This window comes from Oryctolagus cuniculus, chromosome 7 (genome assembly GCF_964237555.1).
Source record: "Oryctolagus cuniculus chromosome 7, mOryCun1.1, whole genome shotgun sequence".
In the NCBI taxonomy this organism is placed as follows: domain Eukaryota; kingdom Metazoa; phylum Chordata; class Mammalia; order Lagomorpha; family Leporidae; genus Oryctolagus; species Oryctolagus cuniculus.
The window spans coordinates 76,916,180-76,937,125 of NC_091438.1; the positions used below are offsets into that span (position 1 = coordinate 76,916,180).

At 49.8% G+C, this 20,946-nt stretch overlaps 1 protein-coding gene across 6 annotated transcripts in view; it reads left to right on the top strand.

The window, feature by feature from the left end:
• Positions 1-20,946, top strand: part of BCAR3 (BCAR3 adaptor protein, NSP family member) — a 282,166-nt gene that overhangs the window by 120,635 nt on the left and 140,585 nt on the right. The window contains exon 1 of one of the 6 annotated variants that reach the window (XM_008264864.4): positions 19,164-19,187. The exons of the other annotated variants lie outside the window; for them this stretch is intronic. The gene's annotated coding sequence lies outside the window, so the exon portion shown is untranslated. Of the gene's footprint in view, positions 1-19,163; positions 19,188-20,946 lie in introns of those variants that run through there. 6 annotated transcript variants of the gene reach the window in all.

Below are 20,946 nucleotides of genomic sequence, written 5' to 3' on the forward strand. Positions count from 1 at the left end.
GCCCACTGCAGGCCACCGCATCAGGAGCCCTGCAAGAGCAGAAATCTCCCTGTCCAGACTCCAGCCCTGGGATTAGTGCCCAGGTACACACAGCAAGGGGAAGGTGACACTGGGCCTCCAGAGGCTGTGCTCTTTGTCTCTACACAGCTCACAACCTCAGCTCATCTTCACTGTGTCCAACACGCTATTCTAAAGTCTCCAAAGGAACACTCCATCAGAGCCACAGTGTCGACGGCGGGGGTGGGCCGGGGGGAGCTGCACATCTTCAGAGTTCTGGCCCAGGCAGCCCTGAGCAGCCTGGAACCTTGGGGGAGCTCAGAGGAGAATCAGGTGGGAGAAGGCAAGGCCTTGCCAGGGGGTTGAGGCTAGGACAGCTGCAGCCACCACCTCGTTTCTATGAGAGCATCACTACTCACTGCCTTCCTACTGAGGATGTTTATAAGGAAGATCCACAACACTAACGACAACCAGGAAAATTATAAAAGTCAGCTTCGAGAGAACTCCCACTTTGCTTATGGCCCTGTCTAAATACTGACAGAGTTTGTGAACTCAAAGTTCCATAGCCTTGGCAGCTCATGACAAGAGCCTCGGGTGATTACTGACATCATAAATAAGAGTGTCAGTGGTTAAATCAACAACAGGAGTCACTGTGCACCTGCTCCCCATGTAGGATCTCTGTCCTAAATGTGTTGTACTATGAGAATTAATGGTAAAACTACTACTCAAACAGTACTCTATACTTTGTGTGTCTTTGTGGGTGCAGTCTGTTGAAATCTTTACTTAGTATATACTAAGTTGATCTTCTGTATATAAAGATAGTTAACATGATCTTAATGAAGAATGGGATGGGAGAGGGAGTAGGAGGTGGGACAGTTTGGGGGTGGGAGGTGGGTATGGGGGGAAGAACTGCTATATTCCAAAAGTTGTACCTATGAAATTTATATTTATTAAATAAAAGCTTTCTAAAAAAAAGTCAACTTTGAGCACATTGTCATCGAACGCTCACCCTGTGTAAGCGTCGGGGACACAGTTCTTCTCTGAGAGCCTGTGTCCCTCAGGAGTAGCATCGGATGTGAACATCGTGGGTGCTGGCCGCCCACCTGAAAGTCCCAGTGCTTCCCGCTGCAGTCCGCATTTGTCACCAGTGCTCAGCTGACCCAGCTAAGCACACGCCTGCACCTCCAAGTTGGAAGCGACTGTATTTCCTGGGCAAAGCGAACAGTGGTGGGGAGAGGAGTTTCACACAGCACGGAACACCGGCTGCTTGCTGCCCGGGGTGTCCCCGCTGTACCTTCTAGCGCTGGGGGAACTCGGGGTACCCTGAGAACTGGAGAGCAGGGACGTGATGTTTATTTGGAGGCTTCCGTCTCGCTCCTCACAGTGTTACAAGGTGAGAAAGGAGTGAAGGGAAGCCAGGGAGCTGTCGGCATCTCCTTGGCTGACGCCATTCGGGTGGGAGGGCATTTATTATCAGGACCAGAAGCACCGTCTTTTGAGTGTTTACCTGTGATCAAGCGTCTGCCAGGATTTTGCCTGCGTCATTTCACTTCGGGTTCGTGACAGACACCCCTCAGGTAGCTCTCCTCTCCATTTTACAGAAGCGAGATCCAGAGGCACGAAGGAGCTTGCCTAAGGCTGCAGCCAGGGTGTAGCAGAGTCCGGATTTGAACCTGACCCCGAAATCCGTGCCCTTGCTCTGTCGTGCTGTTATGTCCCTTCCCAGCACCACTCCTCACCCCGTGGCCTCTGCACACACAGTGCACTGATTCTCTCAGTTCGGTGCACTGTACAGGTTCTCCTCTCATCTTGGGCACACACAAGCTCTGTTCTCCCTCGGGAGTATCTGGTCCTAGGTAACAAGGCCCGAAAACTGTTTCTATCTTCCCACTTGCTCCCTGCTCAAATTCAAGTGATTTTACCAGACTCAGATGACAAACATGTCCCTTGTGAAACATCTTATCCTTCAGGTGAAATTCGCCATCTGCTATAAGTATACAGTGTGGGGAGCAACTCGGACTAGACTAAGTTACTGGAATTAAGACTTATTCTATGCATCTGCTCTCCCACAATATGGCGCTGGGAGAGGAGAAAACAGCTTCTACCCAGCTGCCTCTCACCAACTTGACAAACTGTAGGACCTGCTCCTGATTGGAGGAAAGCAGCGTACTCGGTGTGTGGGCAGCCGAGTTGGGATTGGCAGAGGAGGACTATAAAGGAGGAGAGAGACGGCATGCACCAGGAACATCTAACGGGAACATCTAAGGGGAACACCTGTGCAGCCCCCGAGAGAGCCGGCCGGCGGTGTGCCACTCCCCCGCGGAAGTGGGGAAAGTGGCTAGGGGGAACCGCCCTTCCACGGAGGTGGAAGGGACGGTAGCCAACCCGGGAAGAACCAGCAGCAAACCCGGGGAGGGCCAAGCAGACAAAAGAACAGCGCAGGGTCCTGTGTCGTTCCTCCGCGAAGAGGGGGAGCGACATAATGGTGCCGTGACTCGGATATGAAGCCTAGGCAGGGTTTAGTGTCGTTCCTCCACGAAGAGGGGGAGCGACATACAGGAATATGTTTATACTTCTTTACTTAAAAGACAGATATATAGGGATTAATAGAGAGCTCCCATCCACTGATTCACTCCCCGAATGTTTACAACACCCAGGAACCTGGGACACAATCCAAGTCTCCCATGTGGGAAGCAGGGACCCAACTACCTGAGCCATCACTGCTGCCCCCCAGGGTGGATATTAGCAGGAAGCTGGAATCAGGAGCTAAGGGGGAGGGGGGACAGGAAGGGAGGGGCAGGTGAGGCCCAGGGGGTTAAGCCAAAACTTGGGATGCCCCCATCTTAGAACAGAGTGCTGGCTGTTCCGCTTCTGATCCAGCTCCCTGCTGATGCACGTGGAAAGGCAGCAGTGGGTGACCCAAGTGCTTGGGCCCCTTCCATCCATGTGGGAGACCCAGATGGAGTTCCAGGCTCCTGGCTTCAGCATGGCCCAGCTTCGGCTATTGCAGCCATTTGGAGAATAAACCAACGGATAGAAAAACCTCTCTCTGTGTCTTTCCCTCTATGTCACTCTTTCAAATAAATGAAATAAATCTTAAAAACAAACAAACAAAAAAAGATGTTGGCTGAGGCGACAGTCATGTGAAGGTTCAACTCGCACAGCTCTTAGCAAGTCTTCAGTTCCTCACTGGTTGTGGGCTTGAGGCCTCAGTTCATTTTTTTTTTTTTTTCAAATTAATGTATTTATTTTCATCTTATTTGAAAGGTAGAGAGACAGGAAGATTTTCCATCTGCTGGTTTGCTCCCTAGATGTCCAAAATAGCCACGGCTCCAAGCCAAAGCCAGGAGCCCGGAACTCCATCTAGTTCTCTCATGTGGGTGCCAGAGGTTGAAGTATTTGAACTACCATCTGCTGCTCCCCAGGGTTTGCATGAACAGGAAGGTGGAGTGGAAGCAGAGAAGCAGAGTGGCTGGGAAGCCAGCCAGGCACTCCCAGGTGGGATGTGGGTGTCCCGAGTGGTTACTATGGCCACTGTGCTGAGCACCGCCCCCAGAGGCCTTGGTTCTTTGTCACATGGACTGTTCCACCGGATTGCTCACAACAGGAGGCACTGATTAACCACAAAAACATGCCGGGGGAAGCTACGCAAGGGGGGACACCAGGAGGAGGAGGTCACTGGGCGTCCCTTGGATGCCACCTGCCACCCTCCCGTGTCCCCCAGTCTGCCCACACCATCTGCACCACCCTTCCATGAGCTCCATCCGCCTTGCAGAAGGACCTCTGCTCCTCATGTCTTAAACAGATTGAGGGGCAAGGTGGGAGGGGAGTTCCATTTGGAAGAACTTTTAGAGAAATGCGGCATCTATGTAGGATTTGGTTTTAATTTGTAACTTATTTTCTCATTTCTCTGATTTTATCAAGTGTCTAAAGACTTCCACTTACCTTTCCCACTTTCCAGGTTTTAAAGAGACAAATCCCAAATTTAAACATATTCCTGGGGTGGGCATGTGGCCTAGCAGTTGATGTTAGTTTGGATGCCCATGTTTCACATCAGAATACCTGAGTTCCATACCCAGTTGTAGTTCCTTTTTTTTTTTCCAGTATTTATTTGAAAGGTTGTAACAGCTGGGGTTGGACCAGGCTGAAACCAGGAGCCAGGAGCTCCATCCAGATCTCCCACATGGGTGGAAGGGACTCAAATACTTAAGCCAGCATTCTCTGCTTCACAGGCACATTAGCAGGGAGCCGAATAGAGGTGGAGCATCAGGGACTCAAGCCAGCACTCGGATATGGGGAGGCCATTGGCACAGGCAGCAGCCAAACCCGCTGCACCATAACACCAGCCCTATCAGCCAATGTCTTTTTTTTTTCTTTTGAAAGATTTATTTATTTATTTATTTGAAAGACAGAGTTACACAGAGAGATGATAGGCAGAGAGAGAGGTCTTCCATCCAATGGTTCATTCTCCAGATGGCCACAATGGCCCGAGCTGCACTGATCCGAAGCCAGGAGCCAGGAGCCTCTTCCGGGTCTCCCATGTGGGTGCAGGGGCCCAAGGACTTGGGCCATATTCCACTGCCTTCCCAGGCCATAGCAGAGAACTGGATCAGAAGAGGAGTAGCTGGGACTCGAACCGGTGCCTATATGGGATGCTGGCACTTCAGGCCAGAGTGTTAACCCACTGAGCCACAGCGCCGGCCCCAGCCAATGTCTTGACTACAACCTTATAACAGACTCTGATTCTGAACTACCCCTCTAGACCCTCCAAATTCTGGCTGTCGGGAATGCTGTGTCATAACAAGTGTTTGTTGTTTAAAACCACTATATTTTCAGTGTTTGATACGCAGCAATCGATGCTTCTGGTGCAGTAAATGCTGCTGTTATCCCTTGGCCTGCTGCAGAGCTCCCCTGCGGCTTTGGTGGACAGTTCCCTTGAAGGCTGTATCAATTAGCTTTTGCCATATAGCAAAACATCACAAAAACTTATTGAGTTTATGACTACAGGCTCAGCTCAGTTGTCCTTCTGATCTGGGCTATATTCTCATTCATGTGTCTGTGGTCAGTTGGCAAGTTGGTTGGAGGCCAACGGATCTAAGGGTGCTCAGCTGGGATGACCCATCTCTGCTCCACACAGTGTCTCATCCCTCAGAAGCCTTGCCTGGGCTTTTTCACATGGTGGCAGCATAGCTCTAAGAGTACAGGAGCAGGTACTGCAAGGCCTCTTGAGCCCTAGCCAAGAGCTCCTCCACCTTGCAGTCTACTCATCAAAGTCCAGCTCATGTTCATGGAGTAGAGAAAGATGGGAAGAGCTTGATGGAAAGAGCCGTGAAGTATTGTGGCTATTTGGGGATCTCTCCAGCCCATCGTCAGATTTCCAGCTCAGACACTTAACACCCTCTGGCTTGAGTGTGCTCTCTTGTCTCTTGTCTTCAGCGCATGCTCAGCCCTTACATGAGACAGGCTGGAAAGGCAGAGGAGTTAATGACTAAGATCAGCCTGCAACCAAAGAGGAAGGAAGCTGTTGGTAAACCCCCCAGCTGCCTTGCCCTTAGATAATTCTAAGGCATGTTCTACATAGCCTCTCAGAGGGACCATAAGAGGTTGAACTCAAGTTCACCAGGCACCCTTTGTTGGCATTCCTCTTCTTCCTGTCTCTCATGCTTCCCACTGCCTGACCATGTTCTGGGGATCACCCCTCTCAAGTGATCTTGTGCTGGTTGCACCAAAAAATTCTTATCTGCTTTTGGGGAAACTGATTACTAGGGTAGACCAGAGTTATATGACCCCTGATCTTGAAGGCCAAGCTAATGAGTTTGTTTTTTAAGATTTTATTTTATTTTATTTGAGAGTTAGAGTTACGGACAGTGAGAAGGAGAGACAGAGAGAAAGGTCTTCCTTCCGTTGGTTCACTCCCCAAATGGCTGCAAAGGCCGGAGCTATGCCGATCCGAAGCCAGGAGCCAGGAGCTTCTTCCTGGCCTCCCATGTGGAAGCAGGCTCAAGGACCTGGGCCATCCTCCACTGCCTTCCTGGGCCACAGCAGAGAGCTGGACTGGAATAGGAGCAACCGGGACTAGAACCCGGTGCCCATATGGGATGCTGGCGCCACAGGCAGAGGATTAACCTACTGCGCCATGGAACCAGCCCCAAGCTAATGAGTTTGTATCTATTCTGTAGATAGTTGAGCTTCTGGAGGTTTTGAGCAGGATAAATTTGTCTTAAGAACAAAAGAAGTAAGCCGGCGCCGTGGCTCAATAGGCTAATCCTCCACCTTGCGGCGCTGGCACACCGGGTTCTAGTCCCGGTTGGGGCGCCGGATTCTGTCCCGGTTGCCCCTCTTCCAGGCCAGCTCTCTGCTATGGCCAGGGAGTGCAGTGGAGGATGGCCCAGGTGCTTGGGCCCTGCACCCCATGGGAGACCAGGAAAAGCACCTGGATCCTGGCTCCTGCCATCGGATCAGCGCGGTGCGCCGGCTGCAGCGGCGGCCATTGGAGGGTGAACCAACGGCAAAGGAAGACCTTTCTCTCTCTGTCTCTCTCTCTCACTGTCCACTCTGCCTGTCCAAAAAAAAAAAAATCTCTTAAAAAAAAAAAAAGAACAAAAGAAGTGGCAGAGTAGATGCTAATACCCACAATTCCACTGACTTCAGGCCATTGCTATCACAAACAACTGTACGCTGTAGTAGACTTTGGGAGGTAAGAATATGCAGATTTTAAGAAATTCACTTATTTTTGAATAGGTAATAAATACTCGTAGTGCAAAATTAGAAAAGATTTATTTTTAGAATCATTGTCACCACCAAAGGAACATTTAAATAGCCATTGTTTTTACAGTGTTTCAGAATATAGGAGAGCTAGCTCTTGACTCCTTGTGAAACCATAGTGGCCTTGCCTCCTGGACCTCACGCTGCTGCTGGCCTGCCTGGGCTCTCGGCACCCCACAGCCTGCAGGCTCTCCCCGGAGGTGACAGTTGTCATCCTGCTGGAAGAAGACACTGATACTCTTGGCCCAAAGGAAACTTGGCAAGATTGACGGATGCCATCCTTCTCCCTGTCACCACAACTAGTTGTAAGTTGACTGATCGCCACCCAAGTGCAGTAGGGTATGTGACTTGTTCTGATAGAAATTGAAAAGTGCATAGTCAAGGCCAAGTCTGCAGCTCTTGTCTCATGCAGCCTGGGAGAGGAGGAGATAATGATTCATATACCCAAGAGCCGCCAGCTGTCCAGCTGGTGAGGGCAGAAGTGCTCTCAGCCAAACCATTTACATTTACTGAAAGCCAGTCTGGTCCATCAGTAGTTGTGAGCGTCTGCTTTGGGTCAGCTCTCAGCTCAGCCCCTTGAAGTCTTCAAGGTAGTGAGGGCCACAGCTCTGTAAGGCGGCAGGCTGGGGAGGTGGCAGATCTGGCCACTTGAGAACCAGGCACATCTCCTGAGAATCCCTCTCTCACCCTCAACCACCTGAGAGATCTTGGGCAACTTAGTTCATCTCTCCCACACCTGTTCTTCCTCACTTGTAAAATGGGCCCACTTTACAGGCACAGGTCACAGCCATAGACAGCACTTTCACTTCCTTTGTCTTTTTTTTTCTTTCTTGTTTTAGGGATTTATTTTGTTTATTTGGGAGGCTGAGTTAAGAGATAAGGAAGGCAAGAGAGAAAGAGAGAAACAGAGAGATCTCCATGTTGGTCCGTTCCCCAAATGGCTGTGGTCAGGGCTGGTCCAGTCTGAAGCCAGGAGCCCAGAGCTCCATCCAGTTCTCTAATGTGGGTAGAAGGGGCCCAAGTACTTGGGCCATTATCTGCCGCCTTCCCAGGTGCATTAGCAAGGAGCTGGATTGAAAGCAGAGCAGCCAGGACTCCAAAGTGAGATGCTGGTGTCACATCGCAGGCAGTTGCTTAACCGGCTGCTCCACAACACAGACCCTTTTCTCAAAGACTTACTACCTAGCCAGACAAGGAAAACAGTTTTACTTTGTGAAAAGTAAACATCTCTAAGAGATAATGAACAATTTTAAACAAAGAAACAAGAAAAGAGGTAAACACAGGGAGATGAACTGTCAACATCCATATTGACTCTAGAGGCCGAGGCAGGGGGAAGAGCAAGCAGGCCTTGCTGGTTTGTAGTTTTGTTCAGCCTCAGCCCAACACAGAACTGCAGTGCCCTGTGCCCGGCACACAGTAGCCGTGCAGGAAGTACCTCCTGGTGGCTGTTCAAATGAGTAATAAATGAATGAACCTGCTCTACAGTGTTTGCCACTGGATCTTAGGAAAGTCACCCGGAGAAGAATATTGGAGAGAATGGGCAGCTTTTCTATTCAGAACACTTTCTGGCCTATAAAGCACAAATCAAAAATTGAGCAAGACAGAAGTTTGTAAAACTATGAAAGTCGTGGATAAGACTATTTTAATCGTTTTTAATTTCTAAATTTCCATGTGTGGCTGGAAGTAGATGGAGGACAGCTTTTGACTTGATGAAGTTTCAAGACATCTGAAAAAAATAAGGGAGGTCCTCTTTGTAAGTAGTATCCTGGGAGCATTTCTGTTCCTTCAGGGGTGAGGGGCTGAAAACACGACCAAAGCAGGGAGAGATCTGAAAGTTTCGGGCTGGCTGATCTCAGAGATTCCTTAGGAATTTGGAGCTTGGATCCTGAAGGACTCCCATGCTGGAAACAAGCTGTGGGGATATTGATCTACTTAGTATCCCATTTCTATGGTTTTTGGTTTTTTTTTTTAAGAGTTATTTATTTATTTGAAAGAGTTACACAAGAGAGAAGGAGAGGCAGAGAGAGAGAGAGAGAGAGAGAGAGGTCTTTCATCTGCTGGTTCATTCCCCAATTGGCCGCAACGGCCGGAGTTTCGCCAATCTAAAGCCAGGAGCTGGGGAGCTTCTTCTGGGTCTCCCACGCGGGTGCAGGGACCCAAGGACTTGGGTCATCCTCCACTGCTTTCCCAATTCATAGCAGAGAGCTGGATGGGAAGTGGATGCTGGCACTGCAAGCGGCGGCTTTACCTGCTACACGACGGCGCCAGCCCTGGTTTTATGTTTCTTTAGGAAATGTGTAATAGGCACTGAGTATGAGCCATGCCTCATGCCTGGGGATGAGACAGCTATCTCAGAATTCTAGGGACTGAACTGACAGCAACAACTAAGAGTGTCCTAGCCTTCAAAGACTCCCAGATCTTGAGACAGAAGCAAACACATGAAAAAATAAATTGCAGTCTATTGAGTTAAATTCCATAGCAAAAGTATGATGGAAGTTCTTTTTGACCTCAAAGTTCTGATGACAATTGACTAATGTTTGTACATTAAAGAGACTTAGCAATATTTGATGAATAGATACATGGATAAAAGATATCTGGTATAAGGTACCAAGAACAAGGGCTCAAAGGTATACGTCATTTGGATACGGGCAGGTTTTCAAAATTAATGAGAGGTCTAATTGATAACAGTCATCATTCTCACTTTTCACATCCTCCTTCCATCTTCATTTTAGAATTTCCCAAGGACTCAGAAAATGTTTGTGGACAGATGGATAGATAGCTGGATGTATAAATAAGTAAAAGAATTATTTTTTTTTGCTTCCAGAACTGTGAAAATTTTTCCAGTAGAAATCTGTTCATCTTTGAAAGCTCAGTGAAAAAAATTTTATCAAGTAACCATCTCTGAGATCTCTTTGTAAAAGTCCTGGAGGCTGTCCTGATTCGATTTTTAAAAAATTTATGTATTTATTTGAAAGGCAGAGTTACAGAGAGAAGGAGGGAAGAGACAGACAGAGAGAAAGATCTTCCATCCACTGGGTCACTCCCCAAATGGCCACAAGGGCTGAGGCTGGGCTAGGCTGAAGCCAGGAGCCAGGAGCTCCATCCAGGTCTCCCACATGAGTGGCAAGGGCCCAAGTACTTGGGCCATCTTCCATTGCTTTCCCAGGTGCATTAGCAGGGAACTGGATCAGAAGTGGAGCAGCCAGGACTCAAACCAGAGCCCATATGGGATGCCAGCTTCATAGGCAGCAGCTTAACCAATTCAGTTTTTTGGACTGTGCCTGGAACCATTGCTGTGGCTTTTTAAGCCTGCATTTTCCGAGTCCTGGAAGCGGAGCCCTGTGTAGACTGTGAGCTGCAGGCCAGAGGTCAGGTTAACTAAGTATTGATTCTCCACCCAGTGGAGAAGGAGCTCTTCCTTCAGTGGTTTCTCACTCCTCCTGCACCAGAATCAACACCTTTGTTCTGCTTGTTGCTCAGGGAGGCTGGCTCTCCAGGGAGCCTCAGCGTGACTCCTAGGCTCTGTCATTCTTGATGACCTCATCAGGAATTTGGTGACTTGGAAGCCTGAGGTTCAGGAAAGAAGCTTGGATCAGGAAGCTCGGCATCGCTAAATGATTTGTTTTTATGAGAAGTTTAATCTTAGTCCAGTATTTGTGAGAAAATAATTCTGTGGCTTCCTCAGATTGCCTCTCACTTCCCCTTCTATCCCCGGCCCCCCACCCTCCTTCCAATATCAAACTGCACTAAGATGATGCCCTGAAGTCATACTGTCCAATACAGTTGCCTCCAGCCACGTGTGGTTATCTAAATTTAAATTAATTAAAGTGAAATAAAATTCCACAATGCAGTTTCTCAGTCATACGAGCCACCTATCAAGTGCTCGAAAGCCACACATGTCTAGTGGCAACCATCATGGGCAGCAGCAAGGCCATTTCCATTGTCATAGGAAGTCCTACCGAGCTGCATTGCCCTAGAAAGATGGGAAAGTGAGCGCTGAGCAGGACCTCCATCTGGGTCTCCCCCAGAGTGGCAGGAACCCAAGGACTTAGGCCATCATCCACTGCCTTCCCAGGATGCATAAGCAGGAAGCTTTATCGGAAGCAGAGAAGCCAGGACTCGAACTGGTGCTCCGATACGGGAGGCCGACATCGCAAGCAGTGGCTCAGTGTGGTGCACCACAGTGCCTGCCCCCAGAACCTAGGTTTAATGCTGGTTCAACCACCCACTAAGTGCTTGGCCTGGAGCAGGTTATGTGAACTCTTTGAGTCTCAATCTTTTCATCAGGGAAACGGTGTTGATAATTGTTCCTGTGTCATAGAGTTGATGTAAGAATTAATTAGATAATTAGTGTCATGTGCTTAAGCATGCTGCCTGGCATGTGGGAAAAGGTTAAAAATAGTAAGGCGGGGGTGGGGAAGGGAGGGGTTAAAAGGAAAAGGGAGAAACTTAGAGCAAGACAGCTGGTCTAGAAAGGAGAAATGTCCAGAGCGTTGAAAAATGGGCCTGAGATGTGAGCACTTTCATGCTGGCCAGAGGACAGACAAACAGGAGGCGTCTAGACCTCCAGAAACATGGCTCTGGCCTCAGGATTAGATAAGCTGTGCCAGGCAGGGTGACAAATCGCATGTGATCCACAGTCTTCCTGCCCATCTGTGGCCACAGGAACTGCAATGCCAGTTGGAGTTTAGCTGTACTCATGCATATGCCAATGGTTGCATTCAAGAGACTGAAAAAGGTGTGGAGCAGATGTGGCTTACTTGGGACAGGCTGGGTGAGCCAGAGCTGGGGCTGGAGGGGCCAGATCAAGGTCAAAGACATTAATGACATGTATTCAGTGCCTGCCAATGTGTTCAAGCACTTCACATATCCAGTCGCACTACAACGGCTCTTGAGTGGCTACTTCCACTTTGTGGAGGAAGAAACAGACTCAGCAGGGTAAAGGAAATTGCTCAAGGGCCACACAGCTGGTAGATGACAGATTCAGGATGTAAGTCCTGGTCCACTGGATTGTGAGACCTACGCAAATTATCTGCGAAAGTCTTTAAGCTTTGAGAAGGAAGGGCATAGCAATGGAGATGTGCAGAGAGGATTTGAAAGAATCAGCATTGCTTTAATGTATCACCTTGTAGATCCAGTGCAGTGTCAGTGTTGCAGGGATCACAGACATGAATCAGACAGATCCCTGCCTCTGGGTGCTTGTGTGGCAGTTAGGGAGACAAGCTGAGACAACAATAAGGACAACTAAACGTGAAGCTTTCAAGCTCATCCATTCGAGTGATGTTGTACCACTTATAAGTCTTGGCCTTCCGTTCCCGCTCCTGAAACTCTGCAGCCATCACGTGAACGTGCCCAGGCTCGCCAGCTGCACGATGAGAGATGAATGGCCAGCTCCTGCCACACAGATGAGTGAGGAGTTTAGGCCCATCAGCCCCAAATAACCCGACAGCTGATGCCGAGTGAGTGTGCCATGCCAAATCAGCTGAGGCTGGTTCAGGTCAGGAGAACTCCCAGTGACCCACACATACATGAGAAATTAATAAATGGATGCTTTTTAAAAGCCACTTGGTTTTCAGTTGGCTTGTTTCACAGCAAAAGCTAGCTGATACATGAACAAAACAGACACTGATTCTCAAGACATACAGTCTAATGGAGGAGGTAATGTCAATCACAGAGCCCTACAGTAGATGCTGAGAGAAAGCAGGTGACAATTGAGTCAGCCTCCCCAAGTGCCCCCCGGGGACCCCCAGTCCTTGGTGTTCACACCCTGTTTGGTCTCCTTCCACAGTGGACCTGATTGGTCTGTGTGGCCCATTGCATGCGGCAGGGGGGTGAGAAGCCTCTGAGACTGTGTTACAAAGACCGCAGCTCCTCCTGGAGCTGTACAGCTCCCTTTCCGCTCATTCCTTCGGGGAGAAGCTGCTGCCGCACTGAGGACATTCAGGCAGCCTGAACAGAGAGGCCATGTGGCAAGGAAGCGAGGGGTCCACCAACAGCCATGTGAGTGAGCTTGGAAGAGGACCCTCCGACTCTGGACGCCTGAAGCCGGGGATGAGAGCTTGCTGTAACCTCTGAGACACCCTGAACCAACAAAAGCCAGCTCAACTGCTCCCAGATTCCTGACTCAAAGAAAAATGTGAGATAACACATTTTTGCTTTAAGCTGGTATGTTGGGATAATTTGCTGCACAGGAACAGATAACTAACAAAAGGAGCTAACTAGATAAGGCAGACAGAGGGAATAGCACGGTCGAAGGTCCCCAGGTAGGAGGGAACTTTCATTTCAGAAATGGAAGGACTCAAGAGGCAGGAGTTCAGAGAGCAAACGCGCGTGGCAGCTCGCGGGCTGAAAGTCCCTGCACTCAGATCTGCCAGGTGTGGCCTTGCAGCTCTTACTAAGGAGTTTGCCTTTGGCACCAGCAAGAACCCGGATGATTAAGGACCTGCAATAGGGGAAGAATCTGAGGAATCCCAGATTGTCAGAATGCGGAGAACAAGAGGGCACAACGAGGCTCCATCAGCATTGCCCTTGTTAGCTGATCATGAGTTGTTTTTCTGTCTCCTTTTAAGACATTTAGTTTATTTGTTTACATGAAAGAGTGACAGAGAGAGGGGCAGAGACAGAGAGAGGTTTTTCCATCCACTGGTTCACTTCTCAGATATCCACAACTACACCCAGGGCTGGGCCAGGCCAAGAGTTAGGAATTCCATTTGGGTCTCCGACATGCATGGCAGGAACCCAAGAGTTTGAGCTGTCATCCGTTGCCTTCCAGGGTGCATTAGCAGGGAGCTGGATCAGAAGCAGAGCAGCTGGGACTGGAACCAGTGCTCCCAGTATAGGAATGTAACCGGCTTCACAACACCCTCCCCTATAATCAAGAACTGTAGCAGAGGGAAGGAAGAATCATTAGAAACCAACCAACCTGTCCTTGCTGGGGGTGACTCCTTGTTTCCCTGTGATGCCTCTCCAGGTCCCCAGGGACTCCCTGGTGTGGTGGAGTGATGGTGGGCAGCAGAAGACGGGGGCAGTAAAGAGTGTGGAGAAGAAAGGGGCTGGGGACGCTGAGTGGCAGAGGGGGAAGGAGCTAGCAAAGGACAAAGGACCTGGCTGAGGGAGAAAGAACAGCGTGGGGAGGGAAGGTCAGAAAGGGGTGGAGACTGTTCCAAGAAACCGAGTCAGGAAACGATGTATGTTAAGCATTCATGGGGACAGTCCTGTGGTGTAAGAAGTAAAGCCACCACCTGCTTCGCCGGCATCCCATATAGGCGCCGGTTCGAGTCCTGGCTGCTCCACTTCTGATCCAGTTCTCTGCTAATGGCCTGGGAAAACAGCAGAGGATGGCCCATATGCTTGGCCTCCTGCACCCATGTGGGAGACCCAGAATAAGCTCTTGGCTCCTGGCTTCAGATCTGCCCAGCCCTGTCCTCATTTGGGGAGTGAACCAGTGAGTGGAAGATATCTCTCTCTGTCTCTGCCACTCTCTCTCTCTTTCTCTCTGTAACTCTGCCTTTCAAATAAAATAAAGCTTTTTTTTTTTTTTTAAAGAGTTCAAGAAGTGGAAGCTTTGGTGGAAAATAAAAAGGTTGCAAGTAGAAGGTGGTAAGGAGGATCAGGGAGCAGCCGGCACGGAGCTGGAAAGCAGGCATGGATCATGGGATTTGAATTGGCCACCAGCTGCTGGGCCTGTGGGTCACAAGCCATCCCGGGGGGCTTTGCGTGCTTGTGGAAGGAAGAGCTGCAGGTTTCAGGGGTTCTTCCCAACAGCAATGACCACCCTGGAGGAGCGGGAAGATTCACAGTTGGGATGGTGGAGCTGCATCTGGCCGGGAGGCAGAGTTCAGTGGGCTCCATGGCTCAGCCCACGCTTTCAAATTCACCTGGCTGGGGCAAGGGCTCTCCCTGCCAGTGCTCCCAGGGAGTAATTTGGGATATTAGTTCTCCCTACTCAAAGATTCCCTTGGAAGGGGGGGGGGCATCCAGCACAGCAGAGGTGAGGCTGCCCCAGCTCCACCATGCCAGGCACAGCATAGCTGTGTGTGCAGGGCTTGCCAGGAAGGTGCCACCAGCAAGGAGAGAGACAAGGGGCACAGGTGCAGGGGAGGAGCCTCCTCTAGGTCAGCCTTTCTTGGTCGTCATTCTCCCCTTCCTGAACTCTGTTCTGCCAGGAATGAGTCCTGTCTTATATATCCTGGAACACTTAGACGCTTATCTCATTCCCCATGGAGTTGGTCAGACTGGTCTGACCTTTTCTCTCTAGTGAGAAAGAGTCTAAAGATGCAAGTGTCTTCCCTGTTCCTGAACTGGAAAAACAAACAAACAAACAAACAAAACAAAACCTTGCAGGAAAACAGCATTGAACAGGTCCATTCATTTTGTGACTATTATACAAAACTAACTTATATGTTATTTCCCTTTAAAGAGATCTATCCCTAAGATAGAGCTGTGAAAGAATCATCAACATTCCTTGAAGGAAACAGAGTCCACCTGAGGATAAGAGCAAAGTCTTAGTGTTCACAGAGCAGGGCTGAGTTGATCGCATGGAGGGTTTTCCCCTCGGTCTATGATCTCATAAGCCATAAATAGAATTAAAAAAAAAAAAAAAGACACAATCACTTTTCCACTAAACAGCCCCCTCCATCTCCAGTCCAGGAAATGTTCTCCTCCCTCTGTTCTAAGAACCAAGGGGCGGGCTGCCCATTGTGCATCTTCCACTGCCCACCCTCATGGAGTATTTCATGACAGCCCTACCCAGTGTCACCCCCCCGGCTGGGCGCCATGCTCCTGGAGCCACTGGCAAACACCTACACAGACCACAGCCCTGCTCCATGGGAGCGAAGAGAGCAATTTCAAGGCAGTGCATGTCAGAACATCAGCGCTTGCTCAAAACCGCTTCCCCGCTGGGCCGAGTCATTGACCTCTTTCCGCTGAGTGTGCATCGCACAGACCACAGACTGGGAGGGACCCAAAGAAAGGAAAAGAAATGCTGCCGTGAATGAGTGTCACCTGTCCACATGCGGGGTCAGAGCAGGGAAACGGGCCCACCTCCAGGGAGGCAGGGCGGAGGGGCGGCTAGCGGACGGGCCTGAGCAGCTGGGACAGCTCTGCTGTGGCCTGGGGACCCCTCCTCATTCCCCTCTGCTGCAACAGTGAACCAGGGGCGCTCTGATTTCTCAGGGCTCACAGGCCCTTCCTTCTCTGAACAGAACAGACTGTTCAGTATCTTTTACCCATTCGCCTAGAGGTTTTTGGGTTTTTTTTTTTTTATGATTATTGTATTGAAATGTGCAATCAGTTCTCCTGGTACAAAATCTATGGCCCTTGTTCTTGCAAGCCTGATCCTCACAGGCATCAGCAGAAATCGTTTGGATGTTTCAGCGACTGCCAGCTCTCCCTGCAGTTTGTCAGCCTCCTCCTGCCTGTGCCCTGAGCACAGCCCTGGGGGATGAAGGCAGCCCCAGGACCTCCTGGTTCTTTGGAAAGAAAGACGCAGTTCCAGCCAGTGCAGGTATTCTGGAGATAATTGCGATTTTTTTTTCTTTTCACGTGGATGTCACCGTAGTTTATGAATAGCGCAGATAATGTGGGAGCTCCCCAGTGGGGACATTTGAAAAGATTGAAGGGGAAACAGGAACCAGCTTCTATCTGTCCTTAGTTTCACTCAGTAAGCACACTTTCAGATTTTGCTACTGGTAGCCTGATTTTATTCCAAAGCTCTTCACATTTTCTGAGAGGAACAGGATGCTGGGAAAGAATTTATGAGCTAAAAATATGGAGATGAAGAAGACTGTGAGTGCTTACAAAGGATCCACTGTTGGTTGAATGTGGGGAGAGGAGTATGTGAAACCACGAGTGTTACAGAGAGAAACAGGCGAAGCCAGACGAGGCGTGTGGGAAGCCAGGTTAAGAAGTTTGGGATTCCTCCTACTGCCTGATGTCTGACACACAGGGTTTCAGTGCACCAAGTCCAGCTGCAGGGTGCTGCTGGCTTGGATTGCTCTGCAGGGCTCTGCCGCACGGGGAAGGTGATGGAGTAGAGCAGTTGGCCCTCATTCCTGCAGGTCACAGTCCCAGGGGCTAGTTCTCAGCTGTGGATTTTCTCCATTCAAGTTCTACAGGAGTGAGCTGTGAAAGGAGATGCTTATCTCCTGCCTTGCTTTTAGCAGCCCCTGCCGTTCTATTTCCTTCTTGAAAGCTCTGACTCAGTGGCTGGAGGCCTGCTCCCCCTCCCCCCACTCCCCGCCCCATCCTGCCTCCTGGCACTTTCATGACTCCCCCTTCACTCACTGCCTTGCAAAACCCACTCAAGCCAAGGCTGCGCACACAGCGCCCTGTGCCGCCCTGTTGGTTTCTGCGGGTTGTCTGGAGATGGAAGCTGACGACAGCAGCATCTGATCATTCCCAGCAGGAAGATGGTCTAACACATCCACACAAACATTTACTATTAGGTCTGGCTAACCTGTAAAGCACGCGGTGCAGTCACCTCTCAGCCAGCCAGTCCAGGAGGTGCCCTGGGTGCTCCAGGTGTGCTGACCATCTGGGCTTCATTACTACTAGTATTGTTATTATTATTTTAAAGCATGATCCTACTTAATCTGGATTATGCACAACTACTACATTTGGTCTTTCTGAATACTTTTTTTTTTAATTACTAAAGTAACATACTGAATACAGAAATTTTAAAAAAAGAGAAAACACCCTTTTAATCTATGCGCTTTTAATAATTTTTCTTTTTTAAAAAATATCCTATGTTCATTTATTTATTTACTTGAGAGGTGGAGTTACAGACAGAGAGAGGGAGATACAGAGAGAGGTCTTCCATCTGCTGGTTCACTCCCCAAATGGGTGCAACGGCCAGAGCTGGGCCAATCCAAAGCCAGGAGCCAGGTGCTTCTTCTGGGTCTCCCACACACTAGTGCAGGGGCCCAAGCACTTGGGCCATCCTCTACAGCTTTCCCAGGCCATAGCAGAGAGCTGGATCAAAAGAGGAGCAGCTGAGACTAGAACCAGTGCCCATATGGGAAGCCGGCGCCACAAGCAAAGGCTAAGCTCACTATACCACAGCACCAGCACCAGCCAGCCCTGCTTTTAATAGCTTTTCAATGTATATAGACTCATTTTCTTTCTTTCAACAACAATAGTATACTGTTCAGTTTATTTAATTCCATTTTTTCACTTAGTATTAGATCATGAAGGTGTTCCCATGCTACTGTAGAGATTTTAATGGTTGTACACTATTATATAGAGCTAATTCCCATCACTGGATGTTAGGGTATCAAGCACTTATTGAGCACTTACTATGTGACAGTTATAGTTCTAAGCTCTGTGTAGGAGCTGGTGTTGTGGCATAGCGGGTTAAGCCATCACCTGCAACGCCTTCATCCCATATGGGTACTGGTTCATGTCCCAGTTGCTCCACTTCCCATCCAGCTGCCTGCTAATGAGCCTGGGAAAGCAGCAGAAGATGGCCCAAGTGCTTGGGCCCCTACTACCTATGTGGGAGACCTGGAACAAATTCCTTGCTCCTGGCTGTAACCTGGCCCAACCCCAGCCATTGTAGCCATCTGAGGAGTGAACCAGCAGGTAGAAAATATCTGTCTGTGTCTCTCCCTCTCTCTCTCTAATTCTGACTTTAAAATAAATAAATAAATCTTTAAAATAAGAATTGAGCTCTGTGTATATTAACTCATTTAATCCTCATAATAACCCTATGCATGAGTATTATTATTATCCACATTTTGCAGATAAGGAAACTGAGTCACAGAGCGGTGATGCCCGGCTGAAAGCACACCATTTGTGAGTGGTGGAGCCAGATTCACATGCAGCCAATCTGGCTCCAGGCCTGTGCTCCAATCACAATTCGCCGGCCTCCTTCTGCCTCTCTCAAAAAGCAAAGGCCCACCTCCACCTGGGAGAAAAGCGCCATCTGTGTAAGACTTTCCTGCAGCTGGAGGAAGCTGCTGCCTTGTGAGTCACTGCAGTTTAGAATGGGATCATCAGCTGTTCAGACAACAGGAAAAGCAGCCTCTGGGTGGGATGGGCGGTGTCAGCTCCGCAGCCCCGAGACAGCGCTTCCAGGCCCGGCCGAGCGCTCTGCCTAGCCAGCCCGAGGCCTGGGTTAGTCCTCTCAGCAGAACCCAAGCGGCCCCAGCCTCCCCGGAGCTCTGTAACATCCTCACAGCACACCGAGGACGCCTGCCCTTTGCATCTTGCTGAGAGAGCTGCTGCAGCTGACCCCGGCCGGCTTCAGGAGGTGATCGGGGAGCGAGGTAGAGGGTCCGTGGGCGGGGGTGCTGTGCTCCTAGGGTGCAGGCCACGCAGAGCTGAGAGATGCAGTGCCAAGCCTGTGGGGTGCCGGTCCCCAACCCAAGAAGTGACAGCGGCAGCGCCCGGAGCTGATGTGACTCCTCTGGCCTGTGGGGGCTCAGGTAATTGTCTCCTGCATGACTCCAGGTGACTCCAGGATCCTCATTCTCTGTAGCCTTGAGACCTGGCTTTGCCTTTGGCTGCCTACTTTCCTAACCTCTCCCTTCCAATAATGAAAATACGACCTCGAAGCTAACTAGGATAGCTGCTCTGTTTGGCTTGTTTAATTCCCACTTATTCAATTCTCACAACGGGTGCTATGTGGTAGAATGATAGTTAACCACAATTATCCTCATTTTAGTAATGAAGAAAGGCAGCCCGGGCTAACCAACCCGACGTAAGGAGGGAAGGGGTCAGGTGCAGGGATCACCACAGGGTTGTGACCTCTACTTGAACCTGTACCCCAGACACCACGGGAGGTAGCGGTGGCTGGAAGGAGAATCGTGGTGGAGCCGTCTTGCTTCTCTTCCCCATCAACACTGGGGAGAGAAGGTCTAAATCAAGGACTGGAACTGGATGGGGGAGCGTTGAGGACGGGAGGTGGTTGGAAGTTGTTATGTAAGTACCCCTAACACTTCGTTCCAGGCACTGGAAGCAGGTTTAGGTCAAACAGCTTCCCTGCTGTCCCCCTGGGGGGCCTGTGGGGGGCCTTCACCCCTTCCTTTACAGGAGAACCTGGAGCACCCAGATCCCACCCACAAAGTCAGGCTAACTTGGTTTGGGGAGCCAGGGTTCTCAGTGCAGTCCCAAGACCTGTCCTGATTCACACTCCAGATCCAGATGTGTCAGCACTGCACAGCTCAGAAAGCCCACACTCCGGGTTCCCACCTGAGCCGAGACTGCCCCCTGCACGTTTGGGGATGCCTACATCCCATGTTGGAGTGCCTGGGTTCAAGTCCTGGCTCTGCTCCTGATTTTAGCTTCCTGCAAATGTGCATCCTGGGAGACAGCAGGGGATGGTTCAAGTAGTTGGGTCCTTTGGAAATAAGTTAAAGAATGTAGGAAAGATGCTGTACGTGGAGCTACATAAGATGTCGTAAAAACTGACTTTCCTACAGCTACGTTAATGCTGGCTGTAGCTATTGTGTTTTGGAGCAACAGACTCTTAGAAATGTACATGTGCATGCGCATTCTTTTCTCTGCCATAGTCCTTGAAGGTAAAAGTAAACCCTGAAAAATAAAGATGGACCGTCAGATAGGCTTCATAAAACAAAAGGAATTGCTGCTGTCCTAGCTGGAACCACAGTAATGTTGTTGCCTGGAATAATGAGGTGGCCCCTGACCCTACAATCCATTCACCTCGTTATGAACAGATTAGCACTTAAAAGTGCAATAGATCATGTCACTCTCCTGCCTAGAAACTTGTCGTGCCTTCCTGGCACGTGCAGCTGTGGTCCCAGATCCTCATTAGGCGTTCATGATGCAGCCCCTAACTCACTGAAGATGCAGTACAGTAGAGAGGCTGAGAGCTCCGTGGCCATGCCGTACAGCTGAAAGCCTGGCTCTGGCCCCTTGCCGGCTGTGTGACTTTGGCCAAGTGTCTCTACTTCTCTGCATCTCGGTGTTCTCATCCATAAAAAGAGGATGTTAGCATGGGCCATTGCAAGCCCTCAACAGCCATCAGCTGTTTTTAATATAACTGCTGACTTCATCGTCTCCACCTCCCCACTCCCAGTTCATCGTGCTTCAGTCTCACCAACCTACTTTCTGTTCCTCAGTTTTGCTAAGCTCGTGCCTACGTGTGGGCTTTTGCCCTGGAGTACGTGGTGCTGTCAGCCTACACCTCCTACCCCACCCAGGCCTGTTGGTCTCTTCTCATGT